The sequence below is a fragment of the Tenrec ecaudatus genome, chromosome 14 (genome assembly GCF_050624435.1).
Source record: "Tenrec ecaudatus isolate mTenEca1 chromosome 14, mTenEca1.hap1, whole genome shotgun sequence".
NCBI lineage: Eukaryota > Metazoa > Chordata > Mammalia > Afrosoricida > Tenrecidae > Tenrec > Tenrec ecaudatus.
Genome location: NC_134543.1, coordinates 106,290,147 through 106,316,477, shown reverse-complemented (window position 1 = coordinate 106,316,477; position 26,331 = coordinate 106,290,147). Strand labels below are relative to the sequence as shown.

At 43.9% G+C, this 26,331-nt stretch overlaps 1 long non-coding RNA gene and 1 pseudogene across 6 annotated transcripts in view; one reads left to right on the top strand and one right to left on the bottom strand.

Moving 5' to 3' along the window:
- The window catches only part of LOC142426375 (uncharacterized), a 56,212-nt gene that overhangs the window by 18,061 nt on the left and 11,820 nt on the right, over window positions 1-26,331 (top strand). For 2 of the 6 annotated variants that reach the window (XR_012779747.1, XR_012779744.1), the window contains 4 exons: window positions 16,625-16,704; window positions 19,047-19,162; window positions 19,610-19,733; window positions 21,585-21,862. This is a non-coding gene — a long non-coding RNA (uncharacterized LOC142426375). Of the gene's footprint in view, window positions 1-13,523; window positions 13,668-15,165; window positions 15,390-16,624; window positions 16,705-19,046; window positions 19,163-19,609; window positions 19,734-21,584; window positions 21,863-26,331 lie in introns of all 6 variants that reach the window. The other 4 variants (XR_012779745.1, XR_012779748.1, XR_012779746.1 and 1 more) reach the window with 4 other exon arrangements.
- LOC142426326 (macrophage migration inhibitory factor pseudogene) lies at window positions 5,113-5,459 on the bottom strand (annotated as a pseudogene).

Sequence of the window (26,331 nt, the reverse complement as noted above, 5' to 3'; positions counted from 1 at the left end):
GAGATTAGCAGTACCAGGAATCCTATAAAACCCAAAAATCCTCATGTGAAATTTTAGGATAAAAAGACTCATGTTGTAGAAGAGGACATTTTCTGCACAAAACAATTTTTGCTTACAACTTGTGTGCTGCCTTTGAAATGTGTCCTGGGCATTTCCGTTCACTGCCAAAGAATCCGAGTCAAGGAAGTGTTTGCCTCCGATATAGTTCTTAAGAGAAAGAATTTCCCTTCCTTCCTTTGGTTTCTGTTACGGAAATTAGTTTTTAAAATAGTTTTATTGGCATATATTTCACATATCATACAACTTAATAGTTCAATCATATTAAGAAGAGTGTGGGATCATCTCCACAATCCATTTCAGAACATTTTTCTCATAATCATTGTTAGCTCCCCACTCCCCCTGCCATTATTAATCTACTTATTGTCCACAGATTTACCGATCCTGGATTCCATATACTGAAAATCATACAAAACACAAACAAGAAGCAAGCAAGCAAACAAAAACCAATAAGAACTATATAAAACACAGGAAAAGCACAATCAAATGGAAAACAGAAAATGTCAGAAACTGAAATAACTTTAAAATGGGTCAAAGGGGAGATAAAATGATAAGGTGTTACATTTTAACCTAACTTTATCAGCCATCATTGACTTTACAATGCTCTCTGTCTAGCAGCAAGACTATTCACTTGGGCAGAGAGGAGACTGAATTCATAGGAGACTTAATCCATGTGTGGACCCTGGAAATAAATTTTGGGCTAAAAAACATGGATTTGGGGCTCCCATTGTCATCCATAGCCTTCTGCAAACTGGGTATTCACAATTTAAGCTCTGATGCTATTCCCTCTTTCAGATTTGGATTTTATTATGTACAATACTTGGGTCACACGGGCTGGTAGGCTTCTTCCATGTGGACTTCTTCCAGAAGACTAGTTTACTGCTCACTTAGATGGCTTCTTTTATTTTAAGACAAGCCGTTAGGACCCCAGATGCCATTATTTCTGACAGCCAGGCACCATCTGGTTTCTTCCCTGTATTTTGCTATAGTACTCATCTCTTCAGTGACCTCTTCATGAAGGTGAGCATCAAGTAGAGGCACAAAGTAATTCTATTGGTGGTGTCTTTAATTTAGCCAATATTATATCATTCACAAAAGAACAGGCAATGAAGAAAGACTCGGCTCCCTCTTCAAAAGAAAGAGCCACTGAAAACCTTACGCATAGCTTCGAAACAGTGTCACACATTTATGGTCTAACAAATGGAAGCAGAGCACTGTCAAAGAGCGTGCTGGAGAACAGACGCCCAGACCTAAAGACATTCGAATTGTATGTGAGGAAGAGCTGACTTCTCTGAGAGGAGTCAACCATGGTGATGTTGGTCAAGTAAAACCTTCTGGATCTTCATTAGCTGACAGGGCAAGACTCCAGGTAAGGAGAAACATCTGAAAACAACTGCTAATGATCGGAACTTAGAATGTGCGGAAGTATGAATCTAGGAAAATTGGAAGTTGTCAAAAATGAAACTGAATGCATAAAGATTAATATCCTAGGAATTAGTGTGCTGAAATGGACAGGTGCTGGGCATTTTGTACCAGAAAAATCATGATTTACTATGCTGGGAATAACACAATAAAAGGAAATGCTGTGACATTCATTGCCAAAAAGGACATTGTAAAATCCATCATGAAATACTATGCTGTCTGTGGTAGGATTGGATCTATCTGCCTTTAAGGAAAGCCAATGAATATAATTAGTATTCATATTTATGCACTGGCCACAAAAGCTAGGGAGGAAGAAATCAAAGAATTCTACCAATGACTTCAGTAGGATATTGATCAAACATGAAATTAAAGTGCATTGATAATTATTGGCAATTGGAATGCAAAAACTGGAAACAAAGAGAAAGGAAGGAACAATAGTTGGAAAACATGGTCTTGGTGATAGTAATTAAATGGTAGAATTTTTTTCTTTTTTTTTTTAACTGGGTAGAATTTTGTACAACCAATAATTTGTTCATAGCAAATATCTTTTTTCAACAACACAAAAGGCAGCTATATACATGAACTTCCCCTGATAAAATGCACAGAAATAAATTTAACTACACTGTAGGAGGACACAGTGCAGAAACTCAATATCAGAAGTTAAAACCCGACCAGGGGCTGACTGTACAAAAGACCATGAAATCCTCAAATGTAAGTTCAGGATAAAACTGGGGAACATTAATACAAGTGCACAAGAGACAAAGCATAACACTGAGTCTATCCCACGTGAATTCAAGAACATTGAAAGAATGCATCTGACACACTGCATGCTAATGACACAAGACCTGATGAGCTGGGGGAGAAGATTAAGACCATCATCATGAAGAAAGCAAAAAGTCATTAAAAGACAGGAAAGCACCAGGGCGAAACACTAAGGGCGGGCAAAGGGGCATCAAGGGGAGCAAAGCAGTGAAGTCCCCCAGGAGTACCAAAAACAGACTTTGGGGCCAGGGCGTGGCACCCCATCAAACTCAACCGGAAAACACTCCTAAAGGTCAACAAACAGACTTGGAACTATTTATAGGCTTTTGTTGTTGTTATTTTGTTTTCCTTTGTCTTGTTTTTGTGCTTATTGTTGTCTCTGCATGTCTATCTAGATAAAATAGGTGGGATAAACAATCCAGAGGAGAAAACAATGGGGCTGATGGTTCTGGGGGGACACGGGAGAGGAGGGAGCAGGAGAAAGGGAGGTCGGTGTCAACAAATACAGGAACAAGGGAACAATAAGTGGTCTAAAATCCATGGTGAGGAGGGTGTAGGAAGCCTGGTGGGGACTGATCAAGGGCAATGTAACCAAAAGGAATTACTGAAGCCCAAATAAAGGCTGAACATGATAGTGGGACTAGAGGAAAGTAAAAAGACCTAGGAGTCAAAGGATGTTTACAAAGGGCTAAATATAGGCATGTACATATGGAAATGTATTTATATATAACAATAAATGTCAGGACCAGCCCCTAACAAATATCAGGGGTCTGTAGGCGCAACTGTACATCAATAATATGTAAAGATCATAGTAAAGTCATAGATGATAGGAGAGATGAGTAAAATAAAGGAGTCAGACACATTTCATAGTAGCATGCTTACCTCCTGGGATGGCCATGATCTCAGCAGCCAGGTCTGCGCACAGGGTAGAAGGAGGAGGAAGGAGAGAGATTTATTTCTAACCAAGGCTTATATATACTTGGGGCCTGCAAGTCCCTTGATTACAGGTAACCATGTACATCACAGGAAGGGGTTGTAACATAGGCAATACGGCAATGGGAGGGGGACGATCTAGGAGGGTACACACAATAAGAAGAGGGCTTAGGGGTACACATGTGACAAGATGACAAGATGGGCAGATCCTAGATTCAGATGGCAGCCTAACCTTGGTTGTCAGAGCTGGTTTGACCACTTCTTGGGGATCTCTATTGAAACAACCCTATCAGTCGGGGGTGAGCCCCATCTGCAGTAGACCAGACAGTAGTCTAATTGCTCTGGATGGCTGATGCCTTCAGGGAGATGACTTCTTTTGTTTGTTTTTTTAATCATTTTATTGGGGGCTCTTACAAATCTTGTTACAATCCATACATCAATTGTATCCAACATATTAGTACATATATTCCATCATTCTTTTCTAGATATCTACATCACTTTAGCCCTTGGGATCAGCTCTTCCCTCGCCCCCCAACCCTTGTGGCCCTTTGATAGATTGTTGTTTTCAAATTATATTTTCAAATCTCACACCAACTACTGTCTCCCTTCCCCTCTGGTTTCTGTTGTTCTTCCCCCTGGATGGGGGTGTGTGGTTATATGCCATTCATTGTGATGGGTACCCCTTGCCCTCCCCACCTTCCCCCTACCCTTTGGTATCTCTATTCCCATTCCTATTCCTGGGTTCCGTGTGTTGTGAGTTTTATCTTGCCTATACCAATGTGCATGTTCCTGTCTAGTCTAGATTGGGAAGTGACACTGGGGTCATGATATGGGGGTGAGGAGGCATCAAGGGGTCAGAGGTATATTGTGTGATCCATTGGTGCATTACTGCACCCTGCTTGACTCATCCCCTCCCTGAGACCCCTCTGTGTGGGGATAGAGATTACTTCTAAGCAGTTGCAAGCAGTGTCCTAGGTCTGACATATATTTGGGGGAGACAAGCAGGGGGAAAGCCCTTTTATATCCCACAGATAAGGAAATAGATCTATGTGCATATACTTATATGTTAAGTATTAAGGCAGCAGATGGACATTGGGCCTCTACTCAAGTACTCCCTCAATGCAAGAACACTTTAACCCAGCATTCTGTGATGCTCACCTTCCCAACACAATCACTGAAGACAAAATGAGTGCATAAGCAAAGGTGAAGAAAGCTGATGGTGCCAGGCTATCAAAAGATACAGTGGGGTCGTAAAGGCTTGAACATAAACAAGTGGCCATCTACCTGAGAAGCAACAAAGCTTACATGGAAGAAGCACACCAACCTGTGTGATCATGAGGTGTTGATGGGATTAGGTGTTAGGCATTAAAGACCCATACAATTGGACATCCCCTCAGTCAGGGTGGAGTGTAGCACCGATGAAACATACAACTTTGTTCTAGTTCTTTAATGCTTCCTCCCCTCCACTATCATGACTCCAGTTCTACCTTACAAATCTGGCTAGACCAGAGCATGTACATATAAGAGCTGGAAACACAGGGAATCCAGGACAAATAAACCATTCAGGACCAACAATGAGAGCAGTGATACCAGGAGGGAAAGGGGAAGGTGGGGAGAGAAAGTGGGAACTGGTCACAATGATCTACATATACTTTCCCCCACCCCCAGGGAGACGAACAACAGAAAAGTGGGTGAAAGGAGATATCAGTCAGTGTAAGGAATAAACATAATAATGATTTATAAATTATCAAGAGTTCAAGTAGAAAAAAATGGCAACAAATGTACAAATGTGCTTGACACAGTGGATGGATGTGTGGGTTGTGATAAGAGCTGTATGAGCGAGCCCCCAATGAAAGGATTTAATTTTTTTTTTTTTTTTTGGTCTCTGAACCGTTTATTTCTTTCGCGGGGGGGAGGGGGGGGAGGAGAGGGGGGGACTCAGGCAAAGGTGGAGCCGTTCCAGCCCACGTTGGCGGCGTTCATGTCATAGTAGTTGATGTAGATCCTGTCCGGGCTGATGCGCAGGCGCTCGGCTGCAGGCCGCACAGCAGCTTGCTGTAGGTGCGGTTCTGGGCCCCGCCGATCTTGCCGATGCTGTGCAGGCTGCAGAGGGCACACGGCTCGGCGGAGCCCCCGAACACCAGGAGCTGGTCGGGGACCACGTGCACGGCGATGTACTGGGCCGGCTTGCCGGTGGCCTGCGCCAGTTGCTGGGTGAGCTCGGAGAGCAGCCCGTCGGGCACGGAGGCGTGGGGCACATTGGTGTTCACCACGAACGTGGGCATGATGGCGGACGGACGGCGCGGCGGGCCAGACGGGCGGACACTCGGACAGCCACGCGCGGCGACCGCAAGCCGGGAACCGGAGCTACGTGACTCGATTTAATTTTTTTAAAAGACAGGAAAGAAAGGATCAAAGTGGATGTCCAAAGAGACTCTGAACTTGCTCTTCATTGTAATTAAAGCAAATAGAAAGTAGGAGGAAGTCAAAGAGCTGAATAGGACATTGCAAAAGGCATTTTGAGACGACAGAGCCAAATATTATAATGAAATGTACAAAGACCTATAATTAGGAAGCCAACCAGGAAGAACATGCTCAGCACATCTTAAACTCCCTCAACAGCCCGTGTAGGAAGTCAGGCATGGGGCCCTGCTACGCAACGTGGGATGGGAAACTGGCAGCATCAGTATTAACCGAGAGGTTGTTGAAAATGCAGAATGCCAGGTCCCAGTCATCATCTGCCTTTTAGCAAGCTCCCCGAGGGATTCATGTGTATTGCCCTGCATACTTTGTGAATGCACATCTGTTGCTTCTCTCTGGTCCAGACTACTGTTTCCCACCTAAGCAAAAACTTCAGCCTGAAAACAAGAAGGCCTTGATTATTCATCATTTCATTAATTTGATCTGTTAGTTACTAATCTATAGAAACGTGGCCTGGAAGAAATCTTAGACATCATCTAGCTAATCATCATCATAGCCGTAAAGTTTGGTGTAATGTAACTTTTACTAAAAAGGTTAAATTGTCTTCAGGACATTCCATTCAAGACTGCGGAAGCATTTGATGTGTCTTAGGCAGACACGGGAATGGGAGGCATTATTTTAATTTAACTTCCCACAAGTACAAGAGATTGCTTGATCCAACAAGCTAAAATGCCCATAAATAAGGAGTAAAGAAAAAAATCTCTTTACAGAAGAATTCCAAATAATACGTGTAAATAACTTCCCCTGCTTTAAGCTAATCTTCTTAGCTGACGATGAATGATTCACTTCAACGAACAGACTGTGGAAGGAATAACAGATCCTAATTGTACATTGGAAAAATCTGGGAAGCACTGCCTTAATCAAATGACAAATCACCAGTTGGACATCTGGATTGATGAGAAGGGCCCCTCCCTTCCGTGGGATTCTTTCCAAATGACTGTACAGATAACCCCATTCTAACCAGGAGAGAAGCGTAGACAAACCCATGTGAGGGACATGGTACAAATACTTGTCTAGTACTTCTCAGAACTGTCCAGGTTACTAAAAAATGAAGACACCATTACAGCAGAGGAGGCATGACAACTAAACACAATATGTATCCTGGATTGGATATTGGAACACAAAAAAGGATTATTATTGGGAAATTGGTGATATCTGAGTAAAGTCAAATTTAGTTAATTGTCATATGCCATTAGTGTGTTGGTTCTTAGTTTTTTTTCCACAAATATAATATGGTAATATAAGATGTCAATGGATGGATGGATTGTGATAAGAGTTGTATGAGTCCCCAATAAAATGATTTTTTAATATAATTATTTTTTAAAAGATGATAACATGGGGAAAACTAACATAGACAGGACTCTGCTAGTTTTGTAGCTTTTATATAAATCCAATAACATCCATGGAAAATAAAAGTATACTTGGTCACAAATTCATAAAAGGTGTTTAATTTCCCAGGACAGTTTGCAGAGGTTAGTAAAGAAGGTGGGATGGCAGCAGGCAGCAGGGAGGAAGTGGCTGAGCAGGGTCACTCAGAGCGTTGCAAGGGATGAACTGTAACAAATGTGTGTGCTCTGCTGAATGTAAAACCAATGACCTGCTCTGTAAGCCTTCACCTACGTCACAATAAGACAAAAGTTTAAATCACAAGAAATTTAAGTTAAAAAAATGTTTGGGGAAGGGAGGGGGGAAAATGAGGAGCTGATACCAAGGACTCAAATAGAAAGAAAATGTTTTGAAAATGATGTTGGCAACATATATACAAATGTGCTTGACACCATGGATATATGTATGGATTGTGATAAGAGCTCTAAGAGCCCCCAGTAAAATGATTTAAAATGTTTTAATCAGATAAATTCACTTGATACATAAGCTTCCATACGTTTAGAGAGCATCACCCTTGGCATGCCCCCCAGAGCCTCTCCATGCACGGGCTGGGAAGAGACAGGTCTGTAACAAGCTGTGAGTCACGTGATGGGTGCTGTGACAGATAACCCGCTGCCCTGGCGCATGGGAGACATCGCTCTACTCCGTCTGAAGAGAAGACAGAAGGCTTTGGCATAAGGAAATAAGATTCTCGTGAAATATGACATTTTGAACAAATCAAAGTGAGGGCGGAACCAATCTCAGAGCAAACACTCATGTTAACTGACTGGGCATGAAAAACTGAGGGTGACTGGGTTTTCCCAGAGATAAACTGGTCCCGAGTCAGCAATCTAGCTGTGACAGTGTCTCCCGTTGCAGAATCACTGTCTGAGGAATATTGATAGGCGGGAAATCTGTCCCCTGAAGTGACTTAATTGCGGTTACATGAGCAACCTTATAAGGCAATGTGTTGACTGTCATATTGTGTCGTTTCTACATCAGGCCTACATACACAATTCATGTCTCTCGGATTATTCCAGTTCTGTCTTCCAGATGGATGCTTTGGCCTGAGGCCTTGCAACCCTCCGTCTGCTCATGCACATTTGCTTCCCAAGTCAGTATAGTTGAAACACTTTTTTTTCTTTGAATCTGTCATTTATTAACACTGACAATGGGCAGATTTTCAAAAATAAAATCATTTTATTGGGGGCTCCTACAACTCTTATCACAATCCATCCATACATCCATTGTGTCAAGCACATTTATACATTTGTTGCCATCATCATTCTCAAAACATTTGCTTTCTACTTGAGCCCTTGATATCAGCTCCTCATTTTTCCCCTCCATCTCCATTTCACCCTCCCTCATGAACCCTTGATAATTTATAAATTATTATCATTTTTCCATATCTTACACTGATGTCTCCCTTCACCCACTTTTCTGTTGTCCGTCCCCCAGGGAGGGATTATATGTCCATCTGCTATCTTAATACAAACCCTATAAATATATGCACATAGATCTATTTCCCCATCATCATATATAAATATATTTACGTATGTACATGCCTTTATTTAGACCTCTATGAATGCCCTTTGCCTCCTAGTTCCTTCCTCTATTTCCTTTTACTTTCCTCTTGTCCCACTATCATGTTCAGCCTTCATTTGGGTTTCAGTAATTCCTCTCGGTTACATTGCCCTAGAACAGCCCTACCAGGCCTCCTACACCCTCCTCACTATCGATTTTGGATCACTTGTTGTTCCCTTGTCCCAGGGGTTGTGAACACCCACTTCCTTTTCCCCTCCTCCCCATCTCCCATGTCCCCATAAACCCATAGATCCCCTTGTTTTTCCTCTGGATTGTTTATCCCGCCTATCTTATCTAGATAGACCTGCAGAGAGAATAATATGCACAAAAACAAGACAGAGCAAAACAAAGCAACAAAAGAAAACAAAACAACAAAAACCAATGGCTAAAAAAAAAAAAAAAGGAAAAGCCTGTAAATAGTTCAAAGTCTGTTTGTTGACCTTTAGGTGTGTTTTCTGGTGGAGTCTGATGGGGTGCCACGCCCTGGCCCCAAAGTCTATTTTTGGTATTCCCTCTGGACTTACTTGCTCTGTTTCCCGTGCTGTTCTGTTGCATGCCCTTAGTGTTTTGCCTCAGTGTAGTGAGGTCAGATCAGGCGCAATTCCCACACTGTGTCTCCAATATTGTCTCCTGTAGGGCTATGGGTCAATGAGGGGTGTCGTGGCTCATGGTGGGGCTGGTCCTATGGTCCTCTCTGTGCTTTGGCTGCGTTGAGCGGGAATATCATCCTCAGGGTTTGGTGGGCCAGGATGTGCTCCACTCTCCCTTCCTCCCCCTTTATTTGCTCCTATGTGCTCTGATCAGACATGTCCCTCTCCCTGAGCTATAGCTTCAGTGCTGTCCTCTGAAGTGAATTTTTTGGGGGGCGGGGAGGGGGATGTCCATGTCGTTGGGATTGGGGCTGACCCCTCAGACCTTTTGTTGGTTCCCTGCTCATGCTGCTATGTTGCATTCGTGTCTTGGAGCACTGGGTTGAAGTCTAGTCCCTCCATTGGGCAGTTATCACAACTTTTTTTTCAATAGTTTTATTACGACTTCGTCTACATGTCAGACAATTGAATAATTCAATCACATTCAATCATATCAATCAAGAGTTGTACAACTCTTCTTGTTCTAGAACATGATCTTCTTGTACTCATCGTTATTCGTGTATTTCTTTTCGATTGTGGCAAAAAATATACACAACGGAACATTCTCCAATTCCACAACTTCTACTTGTACAAGTCAGTGCCACTGATTATATTGTTTGTGTTGTACAGCCATTGTTGATATAATTTTCCAAATTATTCTACCATCCTTGTCATAAACTCTTTGCCCCTAAGCAACAACTCTTTCCCTTTCACCAACGGTAACCGTTGGTCCAGTTTGGTTTCTTTCCTTATTTTCTTGATATGGTATTCACATCACATACACTTCCATGGTTAAAGTACTTATAAAAATGAGTTGTAGATACAGCATCACAACCAGTTCTAATGTCCCCTCCCTCCCTCCTCCTGCATTCATTGTTTGTTCCCCAAGTCCCCTCGCCCTTCCCCCCTCCCATCGCCCCTCCACATCCCAGATAAGCCATTGCAGCAGTTACTGGCCCTCTGCATCTACTTCTGTGCTTGAAACAGAAACTTAGGGTTCCCAAGCAAAAGTTTAAAAGTGGCTCCTACTTTGACCCTAGGCTGCAATTTTTGAATAATTCATTTGAATAGACCCCTGGTTTTTTAAAAATCATTTTACTGGGGACTTGTGCCAATTCTTACCACAGTCCACACATCCATCCATTGGGTCAAGCACATTGCACATTTGTTGCCATCATTATTTTCAAAACATTTTCTTTCTACTTGAGCCCTTGGTATCAGCTTCTCATTTCTCCCCTTCCCTTCCTCCTTCATGAGCCCTTGGTAATTTATAAATTATTATTATTTTGTCATGTCTTACGCTGACCGATATCTCCCTTCACCCACCTTTCTGTTGTCTGTCCCCCTGGAAGGGGGTAATAGGTAGGTCATTCTGATCGGTTCTCCCTTTCTCCCCGCACCTTACCCTTCCCCTCCTGCTATGGCCACTCTCAATAGTGGAACCGATCTTTATTTAGTGAGCAGGAAGGAGATGCCTGAGGGGGAAATCATGCCCCCCAAGTGACTTGGGATGGAGTGATGAGTGTTTTCTCTGAGATGTACAAAAGCAAGTCAAAATACCAGGAGGGGCAGGTACATAAGATGGGGGGAGGAGAGGGAATGTTACTTATCCATATCCCAGAGTCTAACTAAAGAAGTAGCTTTTACTGGGAGGGATAATGCTGGAAAATTCCTCACTGAAAACAAGTGAAAGAGACAGGAGTGAAGTAGCAAGCACAGAGCTGAGACAGACGGGCAAAATGCAGGACAGAGAGACAGACAGAAGTGCCTTCCCACGCTAATCTGCCTGCTCCTGCCAGGTCACCCACCACATGTGTGGACAAGAGAGGAGCCAGGTGGCCGTGGGAGGTTTTCTCCCAGAGCAGTGGCCACAGTTTTCCTGGGGGCAGAACTGCAAAGGAAAACACCCATGATAAGAAAGTTATTTTTAAGCACACACAGCATTTTGCTTCTTAGAGAAAGAATAAATAGAAAAGCCCGTTCCCCCCCACCACCACCCACTTATAAATGTGAAGCCTATTCATAAAGGAAAGTGCATCAAACTGCAGAAAAATAGAAAAGAACAGAAAGATAACCCATTATATCGTTATCCCAAACTACTCACCATCACAATTCTGTGCAGGTCTTAGGTATACACACACAACTTCAATATGGTTGAGAGATCACTGTGCAATTTCACATTTCATTGTACCGTAACATCATGACCAAGAATTGTCCTAGTCTCACTGGATGGACAGGGACTGGTGGAACCCCCAAGACCCTGGCCTTTATTCATCATTCAGGTCTGGAAAGGAATCCCCTGGCTTAATGTTCAAGCAACCAATAGGAAACAGTGACATAGGGAGGTATTAATCAAACTTTCAAGATAAAAAGGGTAGCCTTTACCCAAGGGCAAAGTTCAGAAAGGTTGGGGAAAGAGGAATGGACACAGAAGCAGAGGGAGGGAGTGGGACACGTGGTGTGATATTATGGGGCCAGCCATCAGGGACATGAAACAAAAGACGTACACAATGTTGGAAGGAAAACTGATCTGCTCTGTAATGCTCCACCCCGTTCACAGTAAAAGGTAAAGATAAGTAAATAAGAATAAAGCTGCATGCACAGCAGAGGAAGGTTAAAGGAGAAAAAGAATTATCCTAGGTTCTCAAAATTTGTAAATATTCTTCTTAGTGGCTATATGATATCTCAGTCTGTGACAAATTTTATTTATTCATTTTTAATCCTCAAATAAGGTATTTTTATTCATTTTAATAAATTTGCATTTTCCTGGACTATTTTCCAGTTGTTAGTCACAGAATCTGTTGACATTACCATGTTTGGTAAACAGGGTCTTTGAAGGTATTATCTGTTCACTGATGAAACATACAACTTTCCTCTAGTTCTTTAATGCTTCCTCCTCCCCACTATCATGACCCCAATTCTATCTTACAAATATGGTTAGACCAGAGGATGTACGCTGGTACAGATAGGAACTGGAAACACAGGGAATCCAGGACAGATAACCCCCTCAGGACCAGTAATGAGAGCAGTGATACCAGGAGGGACAAGGGGAAGGTGGGTGGAGAAAGAAGGAAGCAATCACAAGGATATACTTATAGCCTCCTCCCAGGGGAACAGACAACAGAAAAGTGGGTGAAGGGAGAGAGCTGTTGGTTTAAGACATGAAAATAATAATAATTTATAAATGATCAAGGGTTCATGAGGGTGGGAGGGTAGGTGAGGGAGGGAATAAATGAGCTGATACCAAGGGCTCAAAGTAGAAGGAAAATGTTTTGAAATTGATGATGGCAACATATGTACAGATGTCCTTGACACGATGGATGGATGGACGGGTAGACGGATGGATGGATGGATGGATTGTTTTAAGTGCTGTAAGACCCCCCAATATTTTTTTAAGATGTTATCCGTTAACACGAGGTCTTACTGGGGTAAGATGGATGCTAGTCCCATCTGAGTGTTGCCTTAAAAGAGAAAGAAGAGACACAGTGAAAGATGGCAATGTGATGACCACGGTAGAAACGACACTGATGTAGCCGCAAGCCAAGGGATGCCAAGGATGGCCAGCCACCACCAGAAGGCAGGAGCGAACGTGGAGCAGATTCCCTCTCAAAGCCTTCAAAAAGATCCACTCTGCCAAAACCTTGATTTCATCATACTAGCCCCCAGAATGATGTGAGAAGAAGGCGTGTTCTTCATGTTTTCACCACCTCCGCTGGTGGCACCGCACTTCTGCAGCACCGAATAGCTCACAAACAGAAGCATCCTTGTGGCACTGAGTGCAGTAACATCAGGGGACTGGCTTACTAACTCAGTGCCCTTTCTGAACATGGCTGAGGAAATGGCTAGCTATGGCCCAGCCCTGAGTGAAGAAAGGGAATTGCCAACCCAGGGAGAAACGTGAGGGAAAGCTTTTCCAGCAGGGTGGGTAGAGTGATTTTATTCATTGCTCTTCAGTGAATTCTAATTCAGAGTGGCCCTATATAGAATTCAGAGGCTGTAAATCCTATCGGAGCCTCCGCTTTCTGCCACAGAACAGCTGATGGGTTAAAATCTCTGACCTTGTAGTTAGTCCAATATTTACAAGATATCATAGCTCCCCACCACTGCCACCAACAAAAGTTCTAAGGTTGAACTCAAACGGGGTAGAGAGCTAGTAAATGTTCCAAAATCAACCTGATGGGAGAGATCACTCTGGAGAGCTCTTTGCCTTCCTGATGGTCCCCCTGCTTGACTGCAGTACCACCTAGAGCAACGGCTACTCTTTTACTACAGTGCCTTCTTGTTCACCAGTGATCCTGAAAGTGTCCGTGAGAAACAGAGACGCCGTCTGGAGTCAGGTGTGCCCCAGTGGTACAGCACAGAGAAGATCTGCATGGTTTTGGAGGGGAGCACTGCCATCCACTGCAGGTCCCTGCTCCCTGTTGAAGAAACAAGGTTTGGCTTTTTATACTGAGCTGTAATAGAGAAGGAACCCTTACCCAAGAGCCACCAAGTCACTTTGCAGCCTGGGTTTCCCATCATAGATGGGGGGTTGCATGCGCTCATGCCTGGTTCATAGATACTTCTGTACAAGACGCAGGCACCGCTCAGAAGTGGACGGTGGAGGCCCTGTAGCCCTATGCCGACTGAAAGCAGTGGTGCAGGGCAATCCTTCCAGTGGACAGAAAGTCAAGCAGCAGACCTGATTATTCAGTTCACTTGGGAGGAGAGACCAGATTTTTGACTGCATCCTACTTCAAGGGGACAGTGACCAGTGACTGGATGACCAAAGACTTGGAAGGAAAAGGGTTGAAAAGTTGGCTGCACAGAAGTATGGGAAGAGAGATGCGGATAGCTCGCCCTTAGTGGGCCAAAGAAGGGAGGATGTTAGTCTTATGTGAATGCTCACCAAAGGATGACTGGTGACAGGATGGAAGAGCTCCATAGGGTTTCCACTCACTCACTGTCAAGTCCCTGCTGACTCACAGTGGCCCTTTGGACAGGGTAGAACTGCCCTTTTGTGTTTCTGAGACTATGACTCTTTAGGGGAATAAAAAGCCCAGTCCTTACGTGGAGAGCAAATGTTTTAGAGCAAATGTTTTGAGAATGATGAAGGTAACGAATATACAAGTGTGCTTTATACAATTGATGGATTATGATAAGAGTTGTATGACCCCCCCCAATAAAATGATTTTTTTAAAAGCCCCATCTTTCTCCCGAGGAGTGGCTGACCTTGCAGTTAGAAACCCAATTCATAACCACTGCACCCATGCATCTTCCAGGGTTTCCAAGACTATAAGTATCTACATAGGTAGACTGCCTCATCTTTCTCCCACAGCTCAGTTAGTAAATTTTAACTGCTGATCTTTTGGTTAGCAATCCACCTCTTAAAACACTATCCCCAGGGCTCCTTCCACCCACCACACAGCCCCATCATGGACAGAGGAATATGTTTTTGCCTTATGGGAATAGACATTTACTCTGGATACAAACGTGCCTTCCCTGCACTCAACGCTTCTGCCAAAGCTAACCTCTGGGGACTCAAAAGAATACCGCATCCACCATCACGGTGTGTCCTGCACAGCATTTCCTCAGAACAGGAACCCAAGCCACAGCAAACTGCACAGCCGTGGGCCCATACTCACGTAATTTGTTGGTTCGTCCATGAACTCCATCATCCAGTAGTGCTGGCTTGATAGAATGATGGAATGGCCTTCTAAAGACGCAACTGTGCTGTCACATAGGTGACAGGACTTTGCAGGGCTGGGCCAGTGTTCTCCAGGAGGTTGTATATGCTCTAAACCAGCATCCAATATATGCTGCTGCTTCCCCCATAGCCAGGATTTATGGGTTCAAAAACCAAGGGGTGGAAAAGGAAGGGGCACCATTTACCATTACCCCAAGAGACCCACTCACATTTTACTTTTTCTTTTTATTCTTTCTGTCTCTGCAGCCCTGTGTTCCGTAAGCCCAGAGGGCTTGGTTACTAATGGAAGAGTGCTCCCCCCAAAGAGATATAAAACGGATCCCTTTGAACTGAAAGTTAAGAATGTCACCAGGCCTCTATGGGGTCCTTGTGTCTCTAGATCAACAGTCAGAGAAGATGGTTACTATACTGGCTGTTGTGATTGAACCTGATCACCAAGGGGGAAATCAGACTGATATTACATGATAGAGGTAAAGAAGAGTAGTGTGGGCCTCCCACACCCTCCTCACCACCGATTTGGATCACTTGTTCCCTTGTCCCTGGGTTTGTTAACACCACTACACTTCCCCCCACCTCCTCCTCTCCCATGCCCCCCTGGAACTGCCTTCCCATTGTTTTCTCCTCCAGATTGTTCATGCAGCCCGTCTTAAAATGATAGTTCTAAGTGCTAACTATGACCATGTGGCCAGTTGCAGATATAAGGACTGTAATTGTTTTTAATTTTTTGTTACACATGTATAGTAATGATTAAATATATATGTATATAGAATACCTTTGCTTTCTGCTTCCCTTTATTCCATTACTTATTAGAAATTTTTTATCAGGCCAAAGAAAGTTGCCTTTATTTATTTTAACACAATGCCATTAATACTTATGCACCATCAATGATGAGTTCTTAATCACAACATTTCCCTCTTTCCTTGTAATTGGAATGATATTTGACAGTTTTTTGAAAGTCAATTTGAGGTTTACCAAGGTTCGTTCCAGTCCCAAGGATGTTGCGATTCCCTCTCGGGCATCTTTTGTTCTCTGCACAGTACAAACAGCCCTGCTTCCTGCCCACCCTCAATTCCATTTGCTACATTCTTTTTGTGTTTGTTTGTTTGTTTTTTAATTTAATAAATCTTTTTATTGGGGCTAGAAAATTTTTTTAATGTTTTATTAGGGGCTCATACAACTCTTATAACAATCCATACATACATCAATTGTGTAAAGCGCATTTATACATTCTTTGCCCTCATCATTTTCAAAGCATTTGCTCTCCACTTAAGCCCTTGGCATCAGGTCCTCTTTTTTCCCCTTCCCTCCCTGCTTCCCCCTCCCTCATAAGCCCTTGATAATTCATAAATTATTTTGTCATATTTTGCCCTGTCCGACATCACCCTTCACTCCCTTTTCTGTTGTCCGTCCCCCAGGGAGGAGGTCACATGTAGATCCTTGTACTCAGTTCCCTCTTTCCAATCCACTTTCCCTCCACCCTCCCAGTATCGCCACTCACACCCTGGTCCTGAAGGTATCATCCACCCTGGATTCCCTGTGCCTCCAGCTCCTATCTGCACCAGTGTACATCCTCTGCTCTATCCAGACTTGCAAGGTAGAATTCAGATCATGATAGTTGGGGGGAGGAAGCATTTAGGAACTGGAGGAAAGCTGTATTCTTCATTAGTGCTACATCACACCCTGACTGATTCATCTCCTCCCCTAGACCCCTCTGTGAGGGGATCTCCAGTGGCCGACAAATGGACTTTGGGTCTCCACTCTGCACTTCCCCCTTCATTCACTATGGTAAGATTTTTTTTGTTCTGATGATGCCTGATACCAGATCCCTTCGACACCTCGTGATCGCACAGGCTGCTGCACTTCTTCCATGTGGGCTTTGTTGCTTCTGAGCTAGATGGCTGCTTGTTTACCTTCAAGCCTTTAAGACCCCAGACGCTATATCTTTTGATAGCCGGGCACCATCAGCTTCCATCGCCACATTTGCTTATGCTCCCATTTGTCTTCAGCAATCGTATCAAGGAGGTGTGTACCCAATGATACAATTTTTTGTTCTTTGATGCCTGATAACTGATTCCTTCGGAACCTCATGATCACACAGGCTGGTGTGCTTCTTCCATGTGGGCTTTGTTGCTTTTGAGCTAGATGGCCGCTTGTTTATCTTCAAGCCTTTAAGACCCCAGACGCTATATCTTTTGATAGCTGGCACCATCAGCTTTTTTTGCCACATTTGCTTGTTCACTCACTTTGTCTTCAGCGGTTGTGTTGGGAGGGTGAGCATCATGGAATGCCAATTTAATAGAAGAAAGTATTCTTGCATTGAGGGAGTACTTGAGTGGAGGCACAATGTCCTTCCGACACCTTAATACCAAACCTATAAATATAGGCACATAGATCTATTTCCCCATCCTCATATATAAATATATTTGCATATGTACATGTATTTGTCTAGACCTCTATAAATGCCCTTTGCTTATTAGAAATTTTTTTTGCTTATTAGAAATTTAAGATATAAATAAAGCTAGTGAATTTGTACATACAAGGAGGTACCCAAAAAATGGAATCCCCCCTCCCAAAGCTATGTATTTAAATTTATTATAAATCATTTTATTGGTGCTCTTATAGCTCTTATAATAATCCATACATCCAGTGTGTCAAGCACATTTGTACATATGTTGCCTTCATCATTTTCAAAATATGTTCTTTCTGTTTGAGTGCTTGGTATCTGCTCCTTTATATTTTTTCCTTCCTCCTCCACCCTCCCATCCTTAAGGTCCTCTGATAAATTATAAATCACTATTATTTTCATCTCTAACACCACCCACTGTCTCCCATCATCCACATTATTGTAGTTTGTCCTGAGGGGGCGAGCAGATTGTTACGTCATTGTAGTCGGTTGTGCATTTCTCCTCCTACCTCCTCCCTACCCTCATGGTATTGCTACTCCATTGCCGTTACTGAGGGCTTTATCTGTCCTGGATTCCATGTGTGGAGACCTCTTATCTGTACCAGTGGGCAAGTTCCAGTGTAGCCAGATTTGTAAGGTAGAACTGGGGTCATGATTGTAGAGAGTCGCTGAGCTTTACTGGTGACTCTCTGGGGTGCTTGGGGATACTGTGTAATCCGGGATGCTGGGAGGATGGCCATATGTTTTCCCACATTTCAAAATGTCCTGAGGACACTGAGAACACAGCTGCATTTGTTAAGATAAGAATAGTTCCTCATATCATTGTGAATGAGGGAGAGTGCAGAGTGGGGACCCAAAGCCCATCTGAAGGCAACTGGACATCCCATTACAGAAGGGTCGCGAGGAAGAGATGAGCTAGTCGGGGTGCAGTGTAGCAACAATGAAACATACAACTTTCCTCTAGTTCCTAAATGCTTCCTCCCCCCACTATCATAATCCCAAGTCTACCTTACAAATCCAGCTAGACTAGAGCATGTACACTGGTACAGATAAGAGCTGGAAACACAGGGAATCCAGATCAGATAAACCCCTCAGGACCATAATGAGAGTAGCGGTACCAGAAGGGGAAGGTGGGGGAGGAAGCCGGACCCGATCACAAGGATCTATTTATAACCCCATCTCTGGGAGACAGACAACAGAAAAGTGGGTGAAGGGAGACATTGGTCAGTATATGACATGAAAAAATAATAATTTATAAATTATCAGGGTTTTGGAGGGAGGGAGGGATAAGGAGGGAGGGAAAAAAATGAGGAGCTGACACCAAGGGCTTAAGTAGAAAGCAAATGGTAATAGAATGATGATGTAGAAATATGCTTGACACAATAGTATGTATGGATTGTAGTAAGAGTTGTACAAGCTCCCAATAAAACGATTTTTAAGAAAAGTGGCTAATGGAAAGTCAAAGTGGCTGATAGAGCGCCCTGCCCTGGCTAAGTCAGTCAAAAGCCTGAGGCCATATTTCGTGTCAATAAAAGTGTTTAAGTAAAAGTTAAAATAAAATAAATAAAAATTAAATTGGTTAAAAAAATTAAAAGAATATAGTCCCAGGGGCTGTTTGTGCTTAGAGCAACCTTATCACGATGTTATCGTTGCACTATGCACTCTATGCACCCTTCCCTCATTATATATAAAGCTGTACTTTGGAAATAACACTTGCCTTCAGGTCATCACTCACTGCCGGTCCATACTGCTGGACAGTAACATTTGGTGCCTGGAAAAGGGACCTCACGGGCCTATCAGCTGCCTAGAGTTTCATTGAGGAGCGACGACTTCCCTAAGGTAAGGGGTTATGGAACAGTGACTCCATGGGGAATTTCCAAGGAAAGTCCGAGGCTTTTCCCAGATTTACCCGCCATATGTTAAAAAACCGGGGGGTGAGGTGGGGGTTCTGTTTCTAGAAATAGGATTACTGACTGTTGGGAAGTAATCCGAGAGTTTGCTCCCTGGTTTCCAGATGATGGCCCCCTGGATGACGAGACTTGGTTAGAGCAAAGGATGATGTGCAGAGGGCTTGCATCAGGGATAAGCTATGCCTGTACAGGCACTGGTGCGGGCAGCTCTCACGCCTTACCCTGAAGGGGTGTCTACCAAGAAAATTTTGGAGAAGACTTGTGCTTGTCCACATGAATATGAAATAGATGGTGTAAACTTAGAAAATGAAGGGCGTAAAATTTTGAGTGAGATTCTTCCTTCTGCGCCTTTACCACCTATCCCTGGTAACCATAGGGATGCCGGCATTCAGGCAGGCCCATCTTAGGATGACTACAAGATGAAATCGTTTAAACATCCTGCCTTTCCCTGTGAAGATGACCCGTTTGGCACTGAGGAATCAGCCTATTTGGATGATGAGGTGAGATTCCCTGCTCCAGCAGTTTGCATTACTATGCTCTTTGCTGGGGGAAAGTGGTGTAGGCATGGCCTGATGGCTCTCCCTGCGAGACTGCTTTTAGACCATTCCACTGCATCCAGATGACTGTCCCTTTTGCATTTACTAGTCCCAGTGTTAACCAGCAGGCCCCAACTATGCAGTATCAATGGCATGTGATTCCCCAGGGGATGATGAACTCTACTACTATGTGTCAACGTTTGTCAGTGAAGTGCTGGAGCCAGTGCAGGAAGCTTTCCCCTCGAGATCTAATGATTCATTATACGGATGACATACATTTTGCCTCTGCCAACTCCTCTCATTGAACACATTTATTTGATTTGGCTAAACAATTTAGAATGAGCCGGGTTAGTTATAGCTCCTGAAAAAAATTCAAAACAGGAAACCTTATACATATTTAGGTCATAGATTAGAGAGGAATGCTGTTAAACCTCAATGAATGACATTGCATCCTGAACATTTGCTTACTTTGAATGATTTCCAAAAATTTCTGGGAGACCTTGATTGGGTCCGTCCGTCTTTGGGTATTATTCCTAACTAAATGTTAAAGAATTTCTTTCAGACGCTGCAAAGAGATCCTGATCTGTCTAGCCCCAGCACGCTGAGTGGTGATGAGCATGCTGGACAGAAAGCGTTCTTTATCCATATCAGGGAAGCTGATCCTGTCTTCATTGATTTTTCCCACTCCCCATTCGCCTACAGGGCTATTGTTTTAAGGTAGTTCACCTATGGAATGGGTTTACCCTTCATATATACCTTCTAAATCAATGACATCTTATTTTGAGATTCTTGCCCATTTCGTTATTCTAGGCCATACTTGGCTCCTTCAGCTCTGGGGACTTGAGCCTGATGAAATCCTATCACCTCTTACCAGAGATCAGTGTGAACAATGAGATATGTTATTGCCTAGCTTTCAGTTCATCTTTTTGCATTCTGTTGGAAATATTTTTTCCCGTAAGCCTTCTTCTCACTTGTTTGGCTTACTTGAAAGGACAGAATGGAGTGTTGAAAATGTTGTTAGTCGGGGTCCACGCCTTGGCCCCAGCCTTCTTTGTGGATGCCACTACAGCCCATCCTGCTGCTAGATGGTCTTCTCTAGGTTCCCTCCGTATAATCACCCCTAATGCTTCTGCACAACAAAACGAGTTACAGGCCGCGATTGTCCTTTTCAACGGTAATTGTTTTCCTTTAAATATTGTATGTGATTCTCTATCTCTTGCTAACGCTGCACCTTGACTTAGTACCGTTGTATTGAAAGGGTCCCAGGATAGGCCTATTTTACATTTATCATCATATATTCGATGCTTATTGCGCCAGCATCACTGTCTTCTGTTTATCACCCATATCCGAGCCCATTCGGGCCTCCCAGGATCTTTGGCCATGGGCGATGCTGCAGCAGATGCTCTAAATAAGCTTTTTATCTGCTTTCACTTGCCAGAAGAAGTGAATAAAGCTATTCATGGTAATGCTGGGTAATCTATCCGTGTGCTGGAAGATTCTGTGGAGAGCAGCTAAAGAGAGTCTGAGGTGCCTGTGCAGTGTTTGTCTGTACACATTTTCTGTGTTTTGGTCTCTATCTGTCTTGTGGCCATCACGTTTCCTCCTACAGGGATGCGATCGATCCCAGGAGAACATCAGTCCACCCTGTTCAGTCTTCATGCTGGCCATTTGCCTCTGTGGAAAAAGGGCCGCCTCTTATGGAGGAAGTTAATCGTAATACCCTCTTAACCCTTTGCTCCTATGATTGGCCACTCTTTGACCTGAGCTGGCCCTCTGAAGGAAGTTTTAATCTCTCTCTCTGTTACCCTGTCATAGCTCTTATTTTAGGTCGGATACGTGGAAAAGCCAGACATTCAGACCAACTCAACTACATCCCCTTGCATATTGATATTGTGGAGTCAAAACCCTCTTGGACAACATGGGATGATTGTCAACAGCTACTTCAGACCATCTTCACAGCTGAGGTGCGCTCACAGGGACAGTCAGAAACAGGTCCTGGGAGCAAGCGTGTGACATGAGACTGACCCCCAGGAGTTGGAATATGCTTTCCCCTTGCACTGCCTGGATTGGGACCCAAACCGCCCTGAAGGAAGGTAGGGAACGCCTTGTCACCTGCCGCCGGACTCTGATGAGTGGTTCCAGAAGGCAGCACACTGTCCCATTACTGTGTCCAAAGTAACTAGTATAATTCAGAGCAAGGATGACAGTCCAGCAGCTTATTTAGAGAGATTGTTGGATGCCTAATGGCTATACCCCAGTAGACCCGGAGGCCCCAGATAATCACAAGGCCATTAATGTAGCTTTTGTGGCCCAAGCCGCATCAGAAAAAGTTAGAGAAGCTATAAGGGTTTGTAGGGGGACATATTAGTGAATTATTAGAAATAGCAGAAAAGACTATAATAATAGAAACCCACCAGAAGAGAAACAAGCCAAAGCAATGGCCAGAATCCTCACCATGACCGCAGGGAAACCAGAACCCCATCCGGGGCCAGGCAGGCAGAACAGAGAGAATATGAGCAAACCACTAGGCAAGAACCAATGTGCCTATTGCAAACAAGATGGATATCGGAAGTCTAAATGCCCCAAACGACCTCCGGGCGGAGACTCCACCCACTCCAGTCTTAGAATTGGAATGAGGCGGTCAGAGCATCACTATCCCCCTGAAGCCCATGATAGCCCTGAAAGTGGGAAACAGACCTGTCACGTTCCTTGTAGACACAGGGGCAACCCACTTGGTCCTCAAGGAAGCAGCAGGCCCCATCAGCCAAAAGAAGACTACCACTCTGTTAACAAACCAGGGACAAGGGAACAACAAGTGATCCAAAATCAGTGGCGAGGAGGTTGTAAGAGGCCTGGTAGGGCTTGATCAAGGGCAATGCAACCAAAAGGAATTACTGAAACCCAAATGAAGGCTGAGCATGATAGTGAGACAATAGGAAAGTCAAAGGAAAGAGAGGAAAAAACTAGGAGGCAAAGGGTATTTATAGAGGTCTAAATACAGGCATGCACATTTGTAACTATATTTATATACGATGATGGGGAAATAGATCAAGGTGCGTATATTTATAGGTTTAGTATTAAGGTAGCAGATGGACTTTGGGTCTCCACTCAAGTACTCCCTCAATGCAAGAATACTTTGTTCTATTAAATTGGCATTCTATGATGCTCACTTTCCCAACACGATCACTGAAGACAAAGTGGGTGCATAAGCAACTGTGGTGAAGAAAGCTGATGCTACCCAGCTATGAAACAATATAGCATCTGGGGTCTTAAAGGCTTGAAGATAGACAAGTGGCCATCTAACTGAGAAGCAACAAAGCCCTCATGGAAGAAGTACACCAGCCTGGGTGATCACGAGGTGTCGAAGGTATCAGGTATCGGACATCAAAGAACAAAACATCATATTGTGAATGAGGGGGGGTGCAGAGTAGGGACCCAAAGCCCATCTATAGGCAACTGGTCATTCCCTTGCAGAAGGGTCACGGGGAGGAGACGAGCCAGTCAGGGTGTAATGTAGCACCAATGAAAAATACAACTTTCCTCTAGTTCTTTAATGCTTCCTCCTCACCCCCTCCACTATTATGATCCCAATTCTACCTTACAAATCTGGCTAGACCTGAGGATGTGCACTGGTACACATAGGAACTGGAAATAGGGAATTTAAGACAGATGAACTCTTCAGGACCAGTGGTGAGAGTGGGCATACCAGGAGTGTCTAGGGAAGGTGGGCTAGAAAGGGAGAACCAATTATAAGGATCTACATATAACCTCCTCCCTGGGGGATGGACAGCAGAAAAGTGTGTAAAGGGAGATATCAGACAGTGTAAGACATGACAAAATAATAATAATTTATAAATTATCAAGGGTTCATGAAGGGCGGGGTGGGAAGGAAGAGAAAAAAATGAGGAGCTGATACCAAGGGCTCAAGTAGAAAGAAAATGTTCTGAGAATGATGATGGCAACAGATGTACAAATGTGCTTGACACAAAGGATGGATGTATGGATTGTGATTAGAGTTGGTATGAGCCCCCACTCGAATTTTTTTTTTAAAGAAGACTACCATTCTAGGAGGAACAGGCAAATTAGAAACTATCTCCTTTTAAACAGTTTTCTATCAGCGAAAAAGAGAGAGAGAGAGAGAGAGAGAGAGAGAGAGAGAGAGAGAGAGAGAGAAAGAAAGAAAGAAAGAAAGAAAGAAAGAAAGAAAGAAAGAAAGAAAAAGAGAAACTGTCTAATGGACTACAGGGAGGAAAATACACCTGGGAAAAGGTGAGGTTGGACATTCTTTCCACCTCATCCAGACTGTCCCACCCTCTTCTAGGAAGAGACTTTCTACACAAACTTAAGTGGGTATCAGCTTTCAACCCGACCGTACCCAAATAACATTGGGCGGGCCTGAAGAACCCCCCTGGCGAGTTTCTATGACTCTTCCCATGAATGTCAGTTATCTTTGGACAGTCACCGAGCCTTCCTCTCGAGCACATGAGGGAAGACTATTGACTGAAGTCCAGGGAGTTTGGAGAAGATAGCCCCTCTGGACTTGCAGCCCATGTGTCTCCAGTTGGGGTTCAGCTAGAACCAGGAGCAAGCCCAGCGGCAATCCATCAGCACCCTGTCCTCCGTAAAGATGAAAAAAAGAGTTTGCAGACCTCAGAAGGGACTGAAATTTAAAATAAAAAAGAAATTTTGCAGCTGTTAGAAGCTGTCTGGACACTTAGTAAAGTATCTGTTATGTATGGGATTATAAAGAGACTTTTCCCAGCTTTGTCTCCCCCAAAGACATATCAAACATTGGGGGCTCTTTGCCAACATATGGTGGGAGGTCAGATGCTTAGAAACATCCTCCCTGAAGGCAGTCAGTTGCCAGACTACTGTCTGGGCCCAACACTGATAAGCCTGCCCCTTGCTGTTAAGGACAATGGGCTACTTCTCCCTAAAGGCTTGCAACCATTAGCTTGGTTCCTGTCTGTGGGTTTACACCCTACTAAGAATGGTTTCTATGGTGGACCAGAGAACAGGTCAAATCAGCTCAGTGACATCCAAAGTTAGGTGCCATCCTGAACCTAGGATCTGCCCTTCTTGTCACATGTGAGCCCCCAATCCCTCCTCTTCCTATTATGTGTATATCCCTAGATTGTCCCCCTCTCATGGCTGAATTACCTATAGTGCAACCCCTTCCTGTTATGTATGTCTACCTGCGATTAGGGGGATTGCATGCCCCCCCAAAGGTATATAGGTCTGGGTTAGCAATAAAGAGCTTTCTCAGGCTCTCTCCTCTTCGCCTCTCTTCTCTCCCCCACCCCCCTCTCCTCTCCTGTCTTCACTCCCCTGTTTCCCTTTCCCCTTGTCCTCCTTCCCCCCTCTCTCCACGTGGACCACCAAGTGAGGCTGAGGTGAGCATTTCTACCATGAACTGTGTCTGACTCCATTATTCAATCTCTCTTCTATCGCTCACGCTCTTTATGACTTTACTATAATCTTTACTATTATCACTTTACAATTGTGCCTACCGGACCCATGATGATGTGTTAGGGGCTGGTTAACCCTAACAAATGGTGCCCATTGTGTGTTGGCCCTTGTAGGAAAAGAACTCTTTTGAGTTATATCCCCTGTAACAATTGTCCGGCCTCATCAGACAGAGAGGGTGAATCAAGGGGAAAAATTTTGAGTTTATTTTTTAAGTGTTTTTTTTTAATTTTAACAATTTATTAGGGGCTCATACAATTCTTATCACAGTTCATACATATACATACATCAATTGTATAAAGCACATCCATACATTCCCTGCCCCAATCATTCTCAAGGCATTTGCTCTCCACTTAAGCGCCTTGCATCAGGTCCTCTTTTTTTTTTTCCCCTCCCTCCCCTTTCCCCCCTCCCTCATGTGCCCTTGGTAATTTATACATCGTTATTTTGTCATATCTTGCCCTATCCGGAGTCTCCCTTCCCCCCTTCTCTGCTGTCCCTCTCCCAGGGAAGAGGTCACATGTGGATCCTTGTAATCAGTTCCCCCTTTCCAACCCACTCACCCTCCACTCTCCCAGCATCGTCCCTCACACCCTTGGTCCTGAAGGTATCATCCACCCTGGATTCCCTGTACCTCCAGCCCTCATATGTACCAGTGTACAGCCTCTGTCCTATCCAGGCCTACAAGGTAGAATTCGGATCATGGTAGTTGGGGGGAGGAAGCATCCAGGATCTGGGGGAAAGCTGTGTTCTTCATCGGTACTACCTCGCACCCTAATTAACCCATCTCCTCTCCTAAACGCCTCTATAAGGGGATCTCCATTGGCCGACACTTGGGCCTTGGGTCTCCTCTCTGCACTTCCCCCTTCATTTAATATGGCATATATATATATATACATATACATATACACATATATACACATACATACACACACTTATATCGTTGTTTGTTTTTTTGCATGATGCCTTATACCTGGTCCCTTGGCACCTCATGATCGCACTGGCCAGTGTGCTTCTTCCATGTGGGCCTTTTTGCTTCTGCGCTAGATGGCCGCTTGTTCACCTTCAAGCCTTTAAGACCCCAGACACTATCTCT